Genomic DNA, 5,406 nt, shown 5'->3' with positions numbered 1-5,406 from the left:
TTCGTCTGCCCAGCGAACAGTTTGTTTGCGCAAAGCTGGACTTGACGTTCACATATGGACATGTTACAAGATTTAAAAGATATTTCTACATCATCCACATACACTAAACCGGAGATTGATGGAGGCAATGCTTTCCCAACGAGTTCATCTTGACAATGAAGAGCGTGCAGCTCAAAACTCCCCCCTGAGGCACGCCATTTTCTTGAATGTGAACTCTTGACAGTGCCGACCCAACTCTGACACGAAACTTTCGTTTGGACAAGTAACTATCAAGAATATTTTAAATGCTACCTGTTGTGCCATAAGTTTTTAGGTCTGCAAGATTGCCGTAACGTAATGCCGTATCATAGGCTTTTTCGATGTCAAAAAATACAGTTATGCAGTACTTTTTGTGCATAAAGGCATCTTTAATGTATGATTCTAATGAAACTAGTTCATAATTTGTGGATGGCCCAGCCCGGAAGCCTGCCTGGCAGCTCTCGAGAAGACCATTGTACTCAAAAAAGTGCACGAGCCTGCGGTTAATCATCTTGTTGAGAAGCTTAACGGGCAGCTGGTAAGGGCAATGGGCATATAGCTGGCAAAAAAGGAAAGGTGGCTTTCCTTCAGGAAAGCCACTACTATGGCCTTCCTCCAAGAGTGTGGAATGTGTACCGAAAGCCATATTTTGTTGTATAGGTGTAAGATTGTCTCAGGAGTGTCTGGGTGTGGGTGGTATATCATAGTGTGTGTAATCTTATCTGCTCCTTGTGGTAACATGATAGCGACGGCCAAGGAGCGGTGATAGCGCCGGAAGCTGTTGGTTTCCCTCTGTGTTTAGCCGCCTGGCTGTTATCTGTTCCGGCCGGTGACGTCACGCCGGTCCTATATAGGTGTTTTGGTCAGCGCAGAATAAAGGCTGATTCTTCGTCATGACTGCCGGTGTCGAAGTTATCACGTGTGGCGACGAGGATGGTCGACGGCCCGTGTAGCCTAAGAAGAAAGTTCCCAGTAACAAGTGAGCAGGCAGCCAAGCACTGCGAACCGACGGAGCGACGGACGAAATGCTGCGCCTTCTTTGGGATTACGCCAGCACTCCGGCAAAGGGTTCTTCGACGGACCGTCCAGAAACGCCCCTTGTCACCCCAACGCCACCATGATGCAACTTCGTAAGCCACGCCGTCAAACGCAGACTTTGAGTGCCTTGCATCTGCAAAATGTCGCATTTGGGCAAGTTAAGCGAGCTTGATCCGAGAACTCAGAACTTTGACTCGTACCTTGCGCGCTTCGAACTTTTCATAATTGCCAATAGTGTAATACAGGAAAAAGTTCTACCCGTGTTTCTGACTGCAATATGCGCAGAAGCATAAGAAGTGCCCAGAGGTTTGGTTGTGCCAGACGTGCCTGCGAACAAAACATTTGCACAGGTGAAACAGTTGCTTCAGGCGCATTACAGCCCTTCGAGTTCAGTGATAGCTGAACTGTGCAAATTCAATTGGCGTGTTTAACATGAACAGGAGAGTGTCGAAGATTTTATTGTAGAACTGAAGCACCTATCCAGGAAATGCGATTTCGGCGAGTTTTTGAATGAAGCTTGGCGAGACAGGCTTGTGGCAGGGGTAAGAAATGAGGACACCCAGCGTGCGCTATTCGCCGAGGAAAACTTGAAGTTCAATAATGCATGCAAAATTGCTTTGGGCCGAGAGTTAGCAGCCCAAGACTCGGCAATAATGAAGGCTACGGATGACAACATACATTCTCTGAAGAGTCGGCAAAGGGAGAATAGGGAGGGCTGCGACGCTACTAGTCAGCCTAGTTAGTCTCGTCCGAACATTCAATGCGAGCGATGTGGCAAGAAACACTCTGCAAGTAAATGCTGGTACAAAGAGTTTAGGTGCCGCCGGTGCGACAAGCTAGGGCATTTGCAGAAAATGTGTCGAAATGAGCGTAGACGAACCAAACGTAGACGAAGCAGTGTGTCGTGTTACTCCCTCTTTTGTGTTCGTTGTATTCAAGCTGATTCCCACCGAAGATGAACCAAACGAACTAACGCGGTAAAATTTTCGGAGGAAGAAAGTGAGCAGGAAGTATACCATTTTGTCAACATGCGCATTACTCTTACGAGGTCAGCGTGGTGGTAGAAGGCAGACCGCTGCAGATGAAGATTGACACAGGCGCAGCTGTGACGATAGTTCCAGAAAGCGTGTAGAAGGTGACTTTTCCGCACGTCAGGTGCACGCCGTCTCAAGTATCGTTGCGCACGTATACGGGAGAGCAGCTGCAGCAGAAGGGACAGTGTGAAGTAGCCGTCCACCACAACAACCAGAGAGTGACATTGCCAGTTGTTGTAGTGAAAGACAAAGGTAGACGACTTGCCGTGTTGCTGGGCCGCAATTGGCTAGAAAGGCTCAAGCTGGACTGGCGAGGAATCGGGAAAATAACTTGCAAAGACAGGGTCCAGGCACTGAAAAAAAATTTCCTTCTGTTTTCTCGAGTGAACTTGGCTAGATACGAGGGTTTGAAGCGAAAGTTCTTCTCCAGACAGGTGGCACACCTTTGTTTTGCTATGCAAGACCTGATCCTTTCGCAATACGAGAGCCCACAGAAAAACAGCTAAGGAGCATGGTAGAGAAGGGCACAATAAAGGAAGTTCCTCGCAGTGATTCGGCAACTCCAATCGTGAATATTCAGAAAAATGATGGTAGTGACAGAATATGCGGAGACTACAAAATAACGATCAACCCGGTGTTAAAAACCGATCATTACCCCTGCCGAGACCAGAGGATTTGTACTCGAGCATTGCAAATGGCAAAGTATTCTGCGTTTTAGATTTGTCGCCTGCGTATCAACAAGTGCCCCTCAGTCCGGAATCCAGACCATTGTTGACAATTAACACAAGCTTAGGTCTGCTTGAGTTCCAGCGCCTTCCGCATGGCGTGGCCAGTGCGCCCGCAATTTTTCAGGCTCTAATGGATAGTCTTGCGTGGCACACCGAATGTCTGATGTTTTAGAGACGACGTCATAGTGTATGGTGCGGACTCCGCTGATTTCCAAGACACTCGAACGTGTCTTTGAAAGGTTCCGTGATTACAATATCACGTTGAATGAAGGCAAATGCCGCTTTATTCAGGATTCCGTAACGTACTTGGGTCACACCGTAAACGCAGAGGGAATCTACCCTACCGACACAAAGAAAATGGCAATCTTGCAAGCCCCTGAGCCTACCACCAAGACGGAACTAAAGGCGTACTTTCACGTTAAATTTCTATGCGAAATCCTCAATTCCTAAAAAAGCATGAAAAGTAGTCTTGGACGAAGGAATGCAGAGAGGCTTTCGCCGCGACGAAGCGGCTGCTCACAAGCTCCGGCGCCTTAACTTTCTACGATGTAGGAAAGCCGATAGGCATGTTGTGTGACATGTCGGCATACGGGCTTGGTGCAGTTATCTTTCACGATACTGCTGAAGGCGAACGGACGATCGCGTACGCTTCGCGAACGCTAACTGTGGCAGGAAAGAACTATACGCAGTGTGAACACGAGGCTCTTGCCTTGATTTTCGGTCTACGAAAATTTCATCGGTACCTATACGGAACGTCGTTCACTCTGTACACCGACCACCAGTAACTCTTGGGCATTCTAGGGCTAGATAAACCAGTGCCTAGCATAGCAGCAGCCCGCATGCAACGATGGGCGATGACGCTTGCGGCTTACAAGTATGTGCTAAAGTATCGACGCGGGAAAAATGTCGAAGTGGCGGATGCTCTATCGGGGCTCCCACGCGCAGATGACAGCACAGAAGAGCCATCTGAATGTTTGGCCATTTTTAGTGCCTTTCGTTAACCGCGGAAGCGATAGCGAAGGCCTCAAAAAGGAACCTGACCTTGTCTCGCGTGGCCGATTTCACATTGAATGTCTGGCCTAGCGAATGCGCAGATGAGTTGAAGCCTTACTACGTCAGGCGGTGGGAACTGTCGCTTGAACAGGGCTGTGTACCCTGGGGTTCGAGAGGTATTATTCCCGACGCCCTGCGGGATCGTGTGCTAGACTTGTTACACGAAGAGCACCCGGGGGCTAGCCGCATGAAAATGCTCGCGAGAAGTTTTGTTTGGTGGCCGGGAATAGACCAGGCCATTGAAAAGTATGTCCAGCGATGTAAGATTTGCCAGACAGTTCAGCCCTCCGCGCAACCGGTACCGTTGCACCCATGGTCGTACCCAGCAAAATGTTGGTCGCGAGTGCATGTGGATTTTGCTGCAAAGGATGCAAACGTGTTTTTGGTCTTAGTCGACGCGTACTCAAAATGGGTGGAAGTGTGGGCTATGACTTCCATGACTGCCACTAAGACCATTGAAAAAATTCCAGGCGCATTTGCCGCATACGGACTCCCCGAAACATTAGTAAGCGATAACGGAGCGCAGTTCACGTCCGTCGAATTTGCGGACTTCTTGGCAGCTAACGGTGTGAAACACGTTCGCATTCCTCCTTATCATGCTGCATCGAATGGGGCAGCCGAACGCATGGTGCAGACGATCAAACGAGCCTTGCTTAAGCAGGTGCTTGAAGAGAACGCTTTGGATAGCCGTAGCTAATTCCAAGAACGCGTTGACAAATTTCTTCGTGCGTATCGCAACACTCCCAGCAATGTCACAGGACACTCGCCGGCTCAGTTGTTTTTGAAAAGGCAACCGCGCACAAAACTTTCTCGGTTGAAACCTGATTTTGGGCATGCTATGCGGGATAAGCAAGAGCATGTGAAAGAAGAGTGTGATAAAGGTCGTGGTGAGGAACGTGTGTTTCGTGTGGGTGACCGCGTCTACGTGAAAACAGTGCGCGCAAAACACGTGTCGTAGCAGAAAGCAGTGGTTACTCAGTGGTCAGTGCGGTGACCTATGTGATGAAAGTGCACAACCAGTTCCGGGTTGTGCATGCTGATCACCTGCGGTCTCAACATGCGGGCACTGCAGGAGTGTGTGACATGGAGAGACCCGAAATTCGCATCTGTCCACCAGAGCATCATCCTCCCGCACCCCCGGTGCCTTTGAGCCCGGAGCACGCGACTGCAGCCCCCTCGCCTCCGGTTCCACGTACGCCGGAGAGTGAACCCAGTGAACCTGCTGCAGTCGAAGCCACAACGGCTCCTGAGGCTCCGGCACACCTCGACGGGACTTCCCCTTCCACAGTAGTGGCCAGTACGCAGGAGAGTGCAGACACCACAGCGCCTCGGCGTAGCACAAGGGTGCGGAAGCTACCAGACCGTTTCCGACATGAGGACTTCCGCAAGTGAAATGATTCCTTCATTTAAGGAGGGACGAGATGTGGTAGCGTGATAGCGACACCAAGGAGCCGTGATAGCACCGGACGCTGTTGGTTTCCCTGTGTGTTTAGCATCTATGCATTATACCTATATAAAAGGACAATCCCCAAAGT

General features: G+C 49.8%; 1 pseudogene; it reads left to right on the top strand.

Annotated features, from left to right (window-relative positions):
* The first annotated feature begins 1,196 nt into the window (after nucleotides 1-1,196).
* LOC144165824 (uncharacterized) lies at nucleotides 1,197-1,799 on the top strand (annotated as a pseudogene).
* Nucleotides 1,800-5,406: the final 3,607 nt, after the last annotated feature.

Source organism: Haemaphysalis longicornis, unplaced genomic scaffold (assembly GCF_048455015.1).
Source record: "Haemaphysalis longicornis isolate Haplotype H1 unplaced genomic scaffold, Haemaphysalis longicornis Haplotype H1 scaffold_15, whole genome shotgun sequence".
Lineage (NCBI taxonomy): Eukaryota > Metazoa > Arthropoda > Arachnida > Ixodida > Ixodidae > Haemaphysalis > Haemaphysalis longicornis.
This window is presented reverse-complemented; position numbering and strand designations above follow the sequence as displayed.